At 45.1% G+C, this 16104-nt stretch overlaps 1 protein-coding gene and 1 long non-coding RNA gene across 4 annotated transcripts in view; both read right to left on the bottom strand.

Moving 5' to 3' along the window:
* The window catches only part of PPM1H (protein phosphatase, Mg2+/Mn2+ dependent 1H), a 259467-nt gene that overhangs the window by 107545 nt on the left and 135818 nt on the right, over nucleotides 1-16104 (bottom strand). The window lies entirely within an intron of this gene.
* On the bottom strand, nucleotides 13700-16094 carry LOC128316419 (uncharacterized). Its single transcript, XR_008300301.1, has 2 exons — nucleotides 14213-16094; nucleotides 13700-14041 (listed from the first exon to the last, which is right to left on the bottom strand). It is a non-coding gene; the product is annotated as an uncharacterized LOC128316419 (long non-coding RNA).

Raw genomic sequence — 16104 nt, forward strand, 5'->3', positions numbered from 1 at the left:
CAGCAAATTGGGAGGTCGGGGGAGGGAGTCCTAGGGAATTAGGTGGCTGGGTGTGCTGGCCGCTTCAGCACATACTTCCCAGGCCAGTGTCGGTAGTCAACCTCTTATCCCAGAACAGGGAGAATGAAAGGATGGGGTGCTCAAGAGTCTCCTAGGCCTGGAATAAATCCCCACAAACTTGGTGGCCTAAAACAACAGGAATCCACTGTCTTACAATTCTAGAGGCTGAAAGTCTGAAATCAAGAGTCGGCAGGGTCCTGCTCCCTCTGGAGTCTCTAGAGGAGAATCCTTCTCTGCCTCTTCTAGCTTCCGGTGTGTCCTGGCAAGCCTTGGCGTTCTTGACCCGTGTTGCTTAACTCTCAACTTGGCCTCTACCTTCACATGTCATCTTCCCTGGCTCTCTCTGCCTTCACCTGGCCTGGTAAGAAAACCAGTCATTGGGGTTAGGGCCGCCCTAATCCAGGATGACCTCACCTTAACTTCCCTCTTAATCACATCTGCAAAGATCCTATTTTCAAACTCGGTCACATTCACAGATTCGAGGGTTAGGACCTGGATACACCGTTTTGGAAGACACAACTAAAGTATTACAGCATTTTATGGGTCTTTTGTGGGTCGTATCGGAGAAGTGGCACCCATCACTTCTGCGCACAACCCCTTGGCTAAAACCACGCAGCCACACCTAAGTGCAGAGAAGGCTGGCGGGGTAGTGTTCCGTGCCCAGGAGGAAGAGGGAAAGTGTTTAGAGAGCAGCTCGTCAGCTCCTCCATAAGCAGGGTGAGTAAGGTGGGGGAAGAAAACTGTATTCCAAGGAAGTGATGGAGCCAGGGTTAAGGCCATGAGGAGGGGGAGAAGTGGAGACAGGAACAGCTCTCTCCTGGGAGGGTCTTGAGGAGAAGGAACTGGCCAGAGGAGAACAGAGCAGAGAGGGGACGTGTGTGTAGGCAGAGGGAATGAATGAAGACAGTGAGGGTTGAGGGCTTAGGTAGAGTCTGGGTTTCGGGAAGAGACGGGACCAAGAACACTGGTGGAAATAATCAGTATATCCCTGAAGCTAGATACAGCAGGGTGTAAACTTCTGTGAAACGCCAAATTCTAACAGAAAAGATGGCTGGGGTTTGTCTGGCTCTCTGTCCGATTTCGCTGAGGACTGTGCTGGGACATGCTTACTTTGCACAGCTCATCACATGTTCTCATGTGCCCACACCGCATTCATCACGCACAGATATGTTGGGAAACCCACAAGTGCTGTTTCTCTTTCGAGCACCACTGGACATTCCCAGTGTGGTAGGCCTCAAAGTTCTTATAGAAATGTCGGGTCAACCAGAAGACTGCCTGCTGGCAATGCAGTAAAATAGTAACTAATGCCTTGGCATCACGTAATTACATACTCGCTACAGTCTAGCTCTTCCTGGTGTGGCCTCATCTCCCCAAAAGGCTCTGACCTTCAAACCTACACTATTTGGGAACGAAGTTTTCTACAAGAGCCCAAGTTCAGGAAAAGCTAAAGTGTGTGTGTGCGGGTGTTCCTACATGGAATATTACGTTAGCCTCTTATACAACAGAATCACAGTGGCCACGACATGCACACGAAGCCTCACGCAACATCCCATGAGGCAGCACTCACGCCTCAAGCAGAGGGCAAAAGGAATGGCTATGGAGTCACCAACATCAATTCTAGGGCCTGAACAAACCTGTTTGAGAGACTGCACACAAACTCAATCATTTAAGCACCCCTTCTGGAACACAGCGAGAAGAATGGCTGGTTAGGTCTTTTTATTTGACATTTATTCAGGGCCTTCTGTAGGCAAAAGCACTATATGAAAATACAGGTGCTGAAAGCACAGTACCGTGCGGTGGTTTTTAAAACTTCACAGAGGGACACCTGGGTGCTGAGTCAGTTAAACAGCCGACTCTTGACTTCAGCTCAGGTCCTGATCTCATGGTTTGTGAGTTTGAGCTCCGTGTCAGGCTCTGCACTGACAGTGTGGAGCCTGCTTGGGATTCTCTTTCTTTGCCCCTCCCCTACGTGTATGTGTGTGTGTGTGTGCGTGCACACACACTCAAGATAAATAAAACTTGAAAAAATAAAATAAAAATAAAAACTTCATAGAAAACCATAAGCAACTGATATAGGGGATAATAATTATGATCATTATAGTAATAAAAACATGTATTGAACAATTACTGGATGCCAGGAACTTAGGTAACACTTACCACATTACACACTTACAATCCTTCTACCAACCTTATTATGCGTAAGGTGTCTCATCAACCCCATTTCACTGATAAATGAACAAAGGCACAGAGAGGTTGGGTACTTTAAGGTCAAACAGCACCATAAATAAGTGGCAGAGCCAGGACCAGAAGCCTTCTAGGCCGTCTCCAGAATCTGTGTTCTAACTAGTCTATAACTGCCCTACCACAAGTATTCTTATTTATTTTATGTACTGAGACTTTGCTATATGACTTCATTTAAATGAAGGGTCTGAAGAGGGAGTATAGTCTAGCCAATTGAGAACTGGAGCCGCCTGCTTAGAAGAGTGACCCTATGTCCTTGGAATCCTGGGGCAGTTATGGCTCTGACTTGCCAGCTCAGAGTTACAAAGAACATGATTGAGGGTGTGGGGGCGGGGAGTGAAACTATACATAAACTTTGACATAGGAAAGAACCAAACCCTGGGGGGCCGGGGGGCAAGTAGAAAGATGAATCGGTGTGAAAATTAATGACATGAATCCAATTTTTGCAGGCAGGTCTGAAGGCCCATGGTAGGGAATGAGTTCCCACTCTGTAACTGCGAAAGGCTTTTTACTGCCTGGCATGCCACTGGGAGAGAAAAGCAAGGATCCCAGAGCTGGGTGGTCAAGCACAGCCCAACGCAAAGGGTCAGGCAGACTCCGCGCCCAGCAGCATGATTGAGGGCTTCTTGTGCTGCTTAGCTCCCTGGGAAGCATGACCTTGACTTCACAGCTATGTCTTGCAAGGATAAAAAAAAACAAAAAAAAAAAAAAAAAAACACCAAAAAAACTTGTTTGTTTGTTGAATGCCTGAGAGGCTGGAGGCTTTTTGAAGGGTTTTGCTGGGGGGTGGGGGTCGGGGATGACTTTTTCTGTGTTACTTAGAGACAACCAATGCTTGCCAAAACACTAGGTTAAAAAAAAAATCACAAAGCTTGAGAGCTGGAAAGAATATTAAGGGCTGCCTAGTGTGCCTTTAATGCACCTCAAGGATGACTGTAAACAACATGGAGCCCCCGCCCCCCTCCTCCACCGGCAATGGTCGCGCAGAATGTGCTGACTTGAATTCAGCATGTTGTCCAGATCCAATCTGGTAAGAACATAGTTCTAGAGTCCAGAGGCAACCTCTGGCGGCAGTATTAGGTAAGATGGGTTATACTCCACACGAGAGTCCCAAAACAGGAATGCTATCTGAAAAGTTCCCAACACATGCTTTTACATCAGTCCCAGAGGTAATGTAGCTCTTTCATAGTCAAGCCATCTGTACTGTAAAATTTCTTTTACGTTGCATCCTATTTTCATGACAATCTAAGACCTACTAAAGTGGCAGACTCTAAAGTGTTAGGAGTAACAGCAGTAATCGTAATATATTGATAATCAATATCAACAACTTTATTAGATGCTTCCCTATGGCATGAAGGCACTTGTCTGAATACTTCAAACACACTCAATCAGCATGTAATAATGCTTTTACATGCACTGTGTGTTTTGCGTCTTTATTTTATTGATTGCCAGTCTTCCCCTCACTAAAATGCAAGCTCCAGGAGGACGGGGGGGGGGGGGGGGTTGTCTCCATTTTAACTAAGTGTCAAGTTCCCAGAGTACTGCCTGGCACACGGGGGACATTCAATTATTTTTTGAATCAAATTGACTCACTGAATCTTCGCAATGCCTCTGTGATACAGGGACTGTTAAAATTCTGATGTTACAGAGGAGGGAACTGGCATACAGAATGGTTCCATTGCTTGTTCAAGGTCACACGGTAAATGATGGAGCTGGAATTCAAACCCAGGCCTCCTGGCTTGCAAGCTTGCACTTCTAACCAACACTTAGCGTCTCTGACTCTCTATTTTAATACACACAATAGCTAACATATACTGAGTGCCTACTATGTACCAGCCACATGAGATAAATGCCCAATGTGCACTCTCTCAGGGGGTTAAAAAAAAATTGTTAGGCTTCTCTTAGGCTTACTGAATCAGAATCAGTAAGGTGGGGCTGGAGGTTTTTTCTTTTCTTTCTTTCTTTATTTATTTTTGGAAGCACTTCAGCTGATTCTTATGTAACCACTCCAGGAACCATTGGTCTAACCCAAATCCCCTGCCCCCCACTTTTTTTTTCTTTTACCCATAAGGAAATTGAAGCCCAGAGAAATTGCCTTTCTAGAATTCCCACTGATAGCCAGTAGCAGAGCTGAAACTAGAACCCACGTTCCCTTCCTTTTCTTCCCTTGGCAAGATTTTGCCTCGTGTGCACTCAGTAGGATCGGCTGTTTCTCGCATCCAATACTCTTTCTGCCCTACTATTCCTGTCCACTAACCCTTTGCTGAGCCACCACCCGCCTTAGGGCATTATGAAGAATATTTCATTTTCTCCTTGGCTGATAACATTAACATTCCTGAGACAAAAGAGCGTAAATACAGAACCCTGAAGCAACAAAAAAAAAATAGGAAGGTTTCCGGAGCACAGATGCGTGATGCTGCCCTTGGTTGCCTCAATGAGACGGTAGCAGAAAGAGCACGGGGCTGGGAGCCCAGAGACCAGGAGGTAAACTCCAAACTTGACGCCAGCTGTGAGATGGTCCAAAATTCACACCACTCTCTGAGCCTCCGTTCCCTGCTTTGGAAACAAGTGGAGTTAAAAAGATCCTGTTAATGGATCTCAGAGATGTCTTCCACAGCTCTGAAACTTGGTGACCACTAAGTAATATCCAGCCAGAAACCGAGCTGGCCGGCTCAGCTCCCTGCACTCCTGAGGCCCTGATCCATTTTCCTCCGCTGTCTTCTCGGCTCAGATGCCAATAGACAGATAAGATGCCTCAAGCCTCAAGCCCAGAGAAACTTTTCAGATGCCACTTGTACCAGTTCTGATGGGGCTCAATCCCCTGGGGACCTGTACCACAGGATCTCCCCAGATTTGAGCCTTGCAGGAAGCCATGACCTGGGCTCCTGGTAGTTTCCCCACTGTCCAGTGCTGACCTCCAGGCCCTCAGAGGCCCTGAATTACTGACCCTAGCACTTTGTCTACCACTGAATATTAAGGCTGAGCATTTTTCAAAGCTTACCTCCTTTCTCATTCTGAACTAGCAACTCACAGGTCAGTGGCTGCCTATGGGCCTGGGAGGTAGGTGCCACCTTTCCCTTAGAATTACATCCTGCCCTCTATGTGAACAGTGAACCCTTTTAAAAAAAAAAAACGTTTTGGGGCACCTGGGTGGCTCAGTCGGTTAAGCGTCCGACTTCGGCTCAGGTCATGATCTCGCGGTCCGTGAGTTCGAGCCCCGCGTCAGGTTCTGTGCTGATTGCTCAGAGCCTGGAGCCTGTTTCAGATTCTGTGTCTCCCTCTCTCTGCCCCTCCCCCGTTCATGCTCTGTCTCTCTCTGTCTCAAAAATATATAAACATTAAAAAAAATTTTTTTTAAATAAAAAAAAAACATGTTTTAAAAATGTTTATTTGTTTTGAGAGAGAGAGGGACAGACAGAGACAGACAAAGAGCAGGGGAGGAGCAGGGAGAGGGAGAGAAAGAATCCCAAGCAGGCTTCACATTCAACGCAGAGCCCCAGGTGGGGCCGGATCTCATGACTGTGAGATCAGGACCTGAGCCAAAAGCAAGAGGTGGACGCTTAACCGAGCCGCCCGTGCCCCAGGAGCAGACTCTCCTTTATGTTTGTTTCAAATACTGGCCCCCACCGCAGTGCCCACTAATGCTACTATGACCACTACCGTTGCTGCTACCACCACAAGCACCACACCACCGCTCCTGCTGCAGCCTGCCCCTCGGCTGGTGGAGCCAATAAAACCATCCGGGATCAGTTTTGTGTCTCTCCCCTCTCCACCTCTCCACGGTACCTTTGACTCATCCTTCTGGCACCTTCCCAAAGGGAAGTGGTTTTCCAGAACACCTCATAAAGGGTTTCAGAGCATCACAGGTATAAAGTAGCAGCTGGCCCCACTTCCTCCTGAGGGAGGAGGATGGTTTGTTCTCAGGTCATTACCGGGCATGGTTTTGATGCAAGTCAGCTTCATACCTCAGACTGGTGGCCCTGATGTCTGACTCAGTATTCGTTTGTCTTAACAACCCAAGACGTATGTGGATTATTTAAAAACAAACAAACAAACAAACAAACAAAGATAACGTGAAATAAAAAAATAAGATATAAACCTAAAATAAGGTTTTCAGAGAGTGGCCAAGGGAGACCCACCCACAGCTAAAGTGTATGTGTAGCTACACAGTGGGGGAGGATTAGTCAGGACATAGAATTGGGTAGTGGTTAAGTACATGCACTTGGGACTCACGGGCCTCAGTTTGAATTCTAGCTGCACAGTGCACAGTATGATGTCGGGCAAGGTACAGGCTCTGTGATGGGGTTTGCTCATCTATGTGATATTAAAATAACAATGGCCTCTTTCGTGGAACTATTGACCTGAACCGGTATGCCATTTAAAAATCTCTACAACCTGGGCTCCTGGGTGGCTCAGTTGGTTAAGCTTCCAACTTCAGCTCAGGTCATGATCTCATGGTTTGGGAGTTCAAGCCCTGCATCAGGTTCTGCACTGACAGTGTGGAGCCTGCTTGGGATTCTCGCTCTCCCTCTTTCTCTGCCCCTTCCCTGCTTCCTCTCTCTCTCTCTCTGAAAATAAATAAACTTTTTTAAAAAATTAAAAAAAAATCTCTACAACATAATGATAAGAATTTTAAAATAACCTCAAAAGAACAGAAATTTCTAAAACATCAGTATAGTCATACCCTACACCTGATTAATGCCATCTTTCTTCCTTAGCATGAAATAAGTATTGCTTTCTGTGATGAACTTTCTAAAGACAAATATATTCAGTCTGATGTTTACTTGCAGGCTTTTTCATTATTCAAATATGCTTCCAAGATCAAAGTGGATCATGGTGAAACAGCTAGTTCTCTGCTATCTGACAATTTAAGCTGAACTTACGGCACCTCTTCTAAAACTAACAGTGAAAAATTAAAGCAACAAAAGAGATCACCACTGTTTGGGCTTAAAAAACAATGATATCCAAGTTATAGCTTCATCAGCTCAATGGGGAAAAATGTACCAGAAACGAACAAAGACACGATCACTAATTGAACCTACCATGAATTCCCTTCTCAATGTCCAGGGGTGGCTGAAACTGCCAAATGTTTATCATATTAAATTCCCTTGGTCCGGGGAAAACAACTTAGAATAAATACATTTCCCAGAAGCCTTGTTTTCTCGGGATGGGTATTCGCCTGAATTCTAGCCAGTGGAAAGCATGCAGACACGATAGGTGCTGCTTCTGAGCCAGGGCCATAAACACCTCCCTTGACTGCTCCCCACCCCCATCCAGGCTCCTGTCCCTTTCTAGCTGACTAGATGGAGGCATACCTCCAGAGACCATGGAAGCCAAGTGCTAAAGACGACAGAGCCTCCTTCATGCCAGGTCCTCAGATGTCTGCAAGACACAAAGCCACTGCTTCTCCAGACTAGTGAATTTGAGCGTCTATTGTTTCCACACTTAGCCTACCTAACGTATCATTGCACAGCAGGAAACCTTTGTACCTGTCCTAATACAAATCATGAGATCATTAATTTCTTATAAGAAGGAAAAATGAAACATCACAATGTTTCAAAGATTCCCCTAAAGTCATTGAAACATAGCACTTAATGGGGACCCTGAGAAATCAAATTACTTAGTGCAACACTCTTGCTAGGTGGTCATAGAGCTGATGCACAAATATTTTCCTTAGGAGAGAACTCAGCATTTTCCACAGCAGCTCCCTGCATGTGTGTTCAGCTCTGAGTTTGTACCGAGTACAATGACAATAAAGCAATTAACCATTACTGAGCAGTTACTGCGGACCTGGCCCCGTGCTGAATGCTTTCTTCACGTCTGCTCATCTAGTCCTCCCTGGAAAGTGGTGCTGCCATCATCTCCTTTACAGGTAGCAAAACTGAGCCACTGGACACGTGAGATTGGCCCAAGTTTGCATACAACTACAAGTGGTCGAGCCAGGATTCAACTCGGGCAGTTTGAGCCCATGTTCCTAACCATTGCCCTTTCCTCCTGTGGCTATCACCTCTGTCCCCGACTCATGGAGAACAACCCTTTCCATGCTCCCTCGTATCTGACGAATATCCAAAGATCTCTTACATCAATACAAATTATCTTTCCATGTGACTAACAAACTCTACTTAGTCTGCATTTTTTTCTATCCCTTCAAACATGGTTCTAAACCTCTTCACCACTCTGGCCTCTGGAATATTCCTGTTCATTCATGCACATGTTGAATTGTGTTACCTAGAGAGAGACTTCACATGTAAAACAAGATTAATAATAGTTCTTCCCCAAAAGGGCTGGTGTGAGAATTAATCAGGTTACTCATGTAAAGCCCTAGAAACTAGAAAGAATGCCTGAGACAAAATAAGCCAACAAAAAAACATTATGTATTATTTGCCTCATACTTCAAATGCTTCAGTCTGGGATTACATTAAGTTCTGGTGTCTACACCACACTGACCAGATTGAATTTACTGTCCACTTAAATACATTTTTAAAAAATGTGAGCCACTGATAAGCTTCATCTCGTATATCCTGCTAGCTTTTTCCCCCCTTTCAACAGGTAATACACTTTACCTTCACTGTTGTTAAACTTCACCTGGTGAGTTGTAGCCCACTTTGCCAGGTACTAAAGGTCTTTCTGTATCTTGCCAGCTCATCTTACCTGACTTCACACGATCAACAAATTAGATGACTAAACCCTAAAAATCGTGGTGACGGCCACTGTGGCCCAAAGATAAAACTTTAGGATTCTACATTGGAAAATTCCCTTGTGACACTGATGCACTGTTTCATCCTATCTCAGCAGCTAGGGATAGATAAAAGTTACCATCATGAACCATTTTAAGCCAGTATTTGTATGTGCAAATATTCCATTCCTACAAATGCCAAGAGACTTCCCGGCCCAGCCCTTCCATGGGAGTAAAGTTGTTCAAAGCATGATTTGGGTGGGATGGGGGAACCACAGCCACAAGTGCATTCTGCCAGGGGCCCAACCATAAGAGACCAGAAGTCCACACAGGGGCATGCTTGACCCATTTCAGAGACAAATAGGGGCTTCTGTCGGGGGGCGGGGGGGCGGGCTTCAGAACTATCCAGCAGTCAGTGGGAATCTGAGATAAGGAGCTAAACCATAGGAGAAATCTTTACTCTAACTCACACTTTTCAAGGAGAAGGACCTATGCTCCAGAGTAGGAGACTGGAAAAAAGGAATTTGCAGCCAGATGACAGGTGCAGGCAGGGCCCCTCCACCTCAGGCAGCAGCATTGGAGAGCCTAAGGGGGAACATCACCACAGAAGCCCTCCAGCATGTGGTGTCTGGATGCAGCCAGGAGGGCCGGATGCTTGGATAGCCTTCAGAGTTGGGCACTTTGGCCTCAGGCCAGGGAGAGCTGTAGTTTTTAAACCCTAAGGACACAGTGGCTCCTTCCTGGCTCTCTTAGATGCCAGGGGTAGACTTCAGAGCAGGGGTTCTTCTAGCCCTATACCCTGGGTCTCTGATTTAGTTGGTCTGGGGTAGAACTCCAGAATGTACTTTTCTGACAAGGTCCCAGATACTACTGCTGGTTTGAGCACCACATTTTGAGAACCACTGATTCAGGGCAAGGGGTGTCAGGGTCAGGTTCAAAAAAATCCAAGGGGAAGAGATAGGGAGGAAGTCCAGAGAGAGAAGGGTCTCTTACATGCCCTCTGTGTAGACAGTGAGTGGCTTGATAGGAAAAGTAGAGACTGTTATGAGCCATCACAGTCTCTATGTCTTTGCATGTATTCGTGAGTATTTGATAGTAATATTTTCTTTCTGCTATTCCCTTCTACAGGTTATGGGTATAGCTAAGGGATTATGCAAATATATACAGAAAAGAGAGGGAGCCATGCATAAAAAGGTAGAAATAGCAATTTAACTTTCACAGTAGAGAATGGAAGTTAATTTTCACTTTTCTCCATACTATTTTTCAGATACCTGTGAAACACACTGAGAGATGTGGTGAACTTAATATAGTCAATGGAAGAAGATCAAATATACTTCTGGACTCAAAGGAAGGCCATTATCAAAGAAGCAGCTCACTGGCAGGTATGGATAGACGAGCCACTTATGAGTAAGCAGTTTCAGGAAGGTTGTGTACCGGGCATTTATGTCCATGAACATCAACAGGAGGGAATAGTTCTTTACATTCTCTTGGGTTGGAGGAAGTTACATCATGTTTCACTGTCTTACCACTAGCAAAGGGGAGAAGGCTGAGAGACAAAACACCACAGAAATATAACTGGTTTTGAACTGAGAAATGTTGCAGTCTTGTTTAAAACCTAACTCCTATCCTCAAGAAAATTCAGACTTACCAGAGGAATTCACCTTTCCATATTCTGAATGAGTATGGAAAACTGTAAGTTAGATGGAGGATAATTCTGGACAATTAAAAATGAGGGAAAGAGATATCAAAGAAAGCCACCCCGGCTGGACTTCCTGGCTTCATTTTAAGGACAATTAGTGGAATGCTTCTTCACTCCTATAGATAGAGCTGCATCATGAACACATTTGACCTTCCTGATCTTTCCTTAGGAGGACCTTGAACATGACAAAATGGGGATCTGAATTCAGGGCAGTTATTATTTACAACATAGTCAGCCAGGCCATCCAGAAAATGCTTGTTATTTTCAATAGATAATCATCAAAATAAAAACACAGAATTTACAATGCTATCACAGAACTCTGAGACCTTTAAAAGTGGGTGGCAGCCCTCATTTTGAGAAAATAGCATTCCTTGTATCATGAATGAATGAACTGGACCACTCAAAGCTTATCTGCTTCACTACTGCAATGTATTTAAAATAGATTTTAAGTGCAGCCATCCCCTCAAAGGTTTACACTCCATAAACCATTTCAGGTGAAATCAAAGATGCCACTGATTATAATGTATGCCATCATTTTACATACAAGTAGGAAAGAAAAAAAAGTTAATTAGAAACTCTTGATTTTAGAGACGTGAAAATGTCTCTAAAAACAAACAAACAAAAAAACCCTGTAAGTCTTAGCACGGATGGGAAATCCCAAGATACAGGCAGTAAGCACATGACACTGGGGGCGCCTGGATGGCTCAGTCAGTTAAATGTCCAACCCTTGATCTCAGGGTCATGAGTTCAAGCCCCACACTGGGCTCCATGCTGGGTGTGGGGCCTACTTAAGATAGATAGATAGATAGATAGATAGACAGACAGACAGACAGATAGATAGATAGATATGGCACACACATATATATGTCGCACTCTGACTTCCAGCCTTGAGCTTGAGAGCAGCCCTGCTTCTTAGCAGGTGGGGGAAATCACTTTGCTGTGCCTCAGTATACCTATCTGACATTAACAATGCCTGCTTGTCACTAAATTACTGAGAGAATTGGATATAATTCTTTATTATGTTACGGTATTTAACATGTGCCTAGCACTTATGTCTTCTTGTCCTATTACTATAAATTTGGCAAGAGTGGAATCATCAAGTTAACAAGTCTTCAACGATGTTCTTTCATCTGAATGAGTTCACCTACTCTCAGTTGCCACTGAGACTGCCAAACCTTCAGATGTTGTTTCAAATAAGTGGCACCGGCTTTGCCTCCTTAGTGCCTTAGCTCCATAGAAATAAAATGAAATCATCTTCTAAAATGAAGTCAGAGCATCTTCTCAAACTGAAGAATCCCTCCGAGCCCTAAGGAGCCAATGACTCAAACACAATGGGTGATAGCTTGCATATTGCTTTGCATGACATTTGCACGAGACCAGTTCTTTTCTGCTAGAAGAAGAAGCCCGCCCACCATCTGCTTCTTTCCTAGTCCCTTATGATCCCCTAGGTGTTTAGTCGGCTGCCTTTGCCCAGGAAAAATAAAGCAACTGTCACGCATCAAGTAGTTCTTGTGTGTTCCTCTACAGCTAGTTACCTCGACTGAGGAGAGAAGGGCAGATCTGTTCCAGGCTGTGCACCAGTCGCTGAGGAAAGAAAGGCAAGTCTGTCCCAAACTCTGCACTAGTCACCTGGCATCACTGTAGACCGAGGTGCATCATACTACACCGAGGGGAGTCAGTGACTCAAAAACCACTAAGCCACCAACAACAGGAGGCAGCCCCTCCTGAAAAAAACTGCCAACATACATGTGCCTGATGGGGAATCAAATGGTTCAGGTTGCTAAGTGGCTCAGAAAATAGTTCCTGACCACCAGTAGCTTCCGAATCAAACCAGTGCAATGCTTCTCCTTCCCTGAGTGTGAATAACAATGGGGTAGTGAACCTATGACAAAGATTTGTTTTCACTCTCAAAACTGTCAAGTTTGGGGCGCCTGGGTGGCTCAGTCGGTTAAGCGTCCAGCTTCGGCTCAGGTCATGATCTCACGGTCTGTGAGTTCGAGCCCTGCGTCAGGCTCTGTGCTGACAGCTCAGAGCCTGGAGCCTGCTTTGGATTCTGTGTCTCCCTCTCTCTCTGACCCTCCCCCGTTCATGCTCTGTCTCTCTCTGTCTCAAAAATAAATAAAACATTAAAAAAAAAAACAAAAAAAACCTGTCAAGATTTAAAGTAAATATACAACAGCCAATGTCTGGCAATAAAGAAGAAAAAATAGCAATTAACCAGGGCCCTACTGCTACAGACCTCTGTCAACTCTAATCATCTGTTTAAATTCAGCCCTTGGATTCATGACTACTTGCTCAGAAGTAATGATGGACCCACATTTATGTAAATCTGATCAAAGTTCACTCAGTTGTTGATTCTGGGGAATAACTGACTATTTTTGTAAATTCAAATACCTATATTATTGGCACATAAACTAGGCAATGATCTTACAGAAGAAGATAGTGAATATCTGTTGTTCATACAAGAGCTAAAAATAGCACCCTAATGAATATATGTCCTATAGGTTATCCTCCAGATGGTGAACACAAATAACAATTCATACAGCTCTTAGATTTCTATGACATATGACCCATACATGAACAGCAAATCCAACCGATCAGCCATAAAACCCCAAATTCATACCTAGATACTGGAGCCTGAGCACTGCACATGTAATTTAGCTTATTAGGTTTCTAAAGATGCTATTTTATCATAGGATAATTTGTGTGTGTGTGTGTGTGTGTGTGTGTGTATGCACGCACGCATGCTTTATAGCTTTAATGAGGATAAAAGTAACTATCAGGCTTTTCAAACTATTGGGAACCTGTAAAATATACTTTTATAAACATTTAGAAACATGGGAACCTGTGTTATACTGAGATTTCAAAAACTGACTCTAAGAAGAATAAAAATTACTGAAAATCAACAAGTATGGCATCACTTTATCTTCCAAAAGTGTCATTCCTCATGGGGTAATATACATGGAATGCCAGAAACTTTAGGGATTATTTAGTCCACCACCACTGTTTTTACAGATGTGGAGTTCAAGATCTGATCTAGAAATTGGCATTTTAAACACAAGGGGTGGGGTGGGGGAAGGGTGGGGACAAGAGTCCAGAAGATGAGTCCTGGAGACTGGCAGATCCTGGACAGGGCACTGGAGCTTCCGGGAAGGAGGACAGAAGGCCTGGCTGGGTAAGTAGCTCTGTTAAAGAGCTAGGAGCTTTGAAGAAAACTAGATTCAAAAATGAGAAGGCCCCAGGGAGCAGCTGTATCTATGAAGAGGATAATCCAACATGAAGATACTCCAGGCCCAGAAGTTTGGGTTCTCTTCTCAGTCTGGGGATCATCTGGTGAGAGGTGCTTCCTGAGATGAGGAGCGGGCCTGTTCCCAGGGAGAAAGACACTCTGTCACCTCCTTAGTCATGGAAGGGCTAGAAAAGCAAACTCATTGCAAAGGGCATGGAACTAGACATAAAGCCAAGGGTGGATATGAGTGCAACAGCTGAATTGCTGATTCAGTCTCACTCAGAAGAGAAGGGCATCACCTCCTTACCTGCTCATCTGTCTCCAAACTAATGCAAGATCCGGAACAGAAAAACAGGCCCAAAGGCCGGCTCCTCAGTGTGAGTCTTAAAAGGCCCCTGCAGATGGAAGATTCCTATGTGCAAGAAGCTCAAACCCTGGCAGGGAGAAGGGAAGGGGAGACAGCAGGGGTGCTGCTTGCAGCTGCCCCCCCCCCCCACCCCCACCCAGAGATGCCGCCCTGGTCTGTGTGCATGCCCTAGCTGGCTGACCTCCGTGACCAGTACTCCGTGGGCTCCCTGCCACCTGGCTCCCACCTGGGATCATCCACGGGGCAGCCCTGGCAAGAGGCGAGGGTGGAGGTGGGGGATGGAAGAGAAAGAAGTCAAAGTATTTCTTCCCTTTTCTCCTGTAGCTCCTGCCCAGGGGCCCTCACACGTGACCCCACTCTCCTGGGCTCTGCTGGAGCAAGTCCTCTCTGGGTCTTGCAGGCCTCAGGTGTAAAAGTCTTTCTGAGCCCCAGTGCCCCACCCCCAGCCCAACCCCTGTGCGGGGTTCCTTTTACTGCTTCATTCAGTTGACCCACCTGAGTAGGTGTCTGTCTCCTGCTGGGACTCTGACAAGACATTGAGGAATAGAAGCCACGGGATAAACATGGTATCTTACAGACACTTCCATTTACCCAGCAAAACATCATGCTGAAATGGTGATAGCTTATAGAGTTTAATGGAAATCCACATACACATTAAAATAAAACAGACCTTCAAAAGCCATCAATTGTCAAACTCCAAATACTGCTGCCTTGGCAGTTCACTCTCCTTACTCTCTGGAATCTTCAGTGGGAAGACCAGCAAAGGATGATTCCCTCTAGGGAATGAAGACTCCCTCAGGCTGTCCTGCTTTGCAAATGGAAGTCAAAGCTAAATTTCTCCCCTGCTGCCTACTGGAGTTGGTCTTCGGCCAGGAGTCAGTCCTCGGCCATGACCTGAGGTTTGCAGGGAAGGGGAGGCAGTGGGGACAGACCTGGAGCAGGGCCAAGGGCAAGCAGGGATGCTCAAAGAGGCACGTGACCCAGAGACAGGGGACTGAGGGACGAGGGCCTCCTAAGACTGTAGGCTGCATAGGGAAACCACCCATCCTCTAAGGACGTGTTGCACAGAGTCTAGTACTTTGCTTTCAAAACAAAGAGTCAGTCTTTAGCAGAAAGCCAACCTATGTTGTTACCAAAGGGGACAGACACGTATGTAATACGTATTAGAACACTTTTCACAAAATCTAGAAGTTTAAAATTCCCTGCGCGTTAAGTGAGGACACATTAGTAATTTAAAATAAAACCCAAATGTATCTTATTCCTGATAATGCTGGATAGATTAGGGGTTAACCAAAATCTCTTGGCCAAAATTCCTGTCAGCTGAGCCCAGAAAAGAGACTAGAGCCTTTAAGGGCTTGTGCACAAAAGGAGAAACTCATGGGATTCTGGAAGGGGACGGAGCAATGTCACTGGGCAGAAGTAGAAGCAGCTACAGAGTTCTCCCCAGTTCCTTCCAAACACTTCCTTCATTTAAAGCCCTCTCCTCCTTCCCCTCTCCTGTTTTATGCCTCTGCTAAGATTTTACTGCAGATCAGGTTCTGAAGTCAAAAAACATTTGTATCCTACCAGCTTAGATTAGCCACAGGTATTAATCCCAGGTATACAGATCAATCACAGGTCTATACGTGACCTGCTACTCTGGGCAGGTACGAGACAGCCTTTACCTCTTAATACCAGCCAGATGATTCATCTTAGATGCATTTTATTTACATGGAGAGGAATCATCTTTCTCAATATCTAATCTCAAGCAGCATTATTTTATTGCCTATCACTATTTTAAAACAGATAAAAATTATGGAAGGCATTAGAGACCAGGAAGAACCAGACAATGT

The sequence above is a fragment of the Acinonyx jubatus genome, chromosome B4, assembly GCF_027475565.1.
Source record: "Acinonyx jubatus isolate Ajub_Pintada_27869175 chromosome B4, VMU_Ajub_asm_v1.0, whole genome shotgun sequence".
NCBI lineage: Eukaryota > Metazoa > Chordata > Mammalia > Carnivora > Felidae > Acinonyx > Acinonyx jubatus.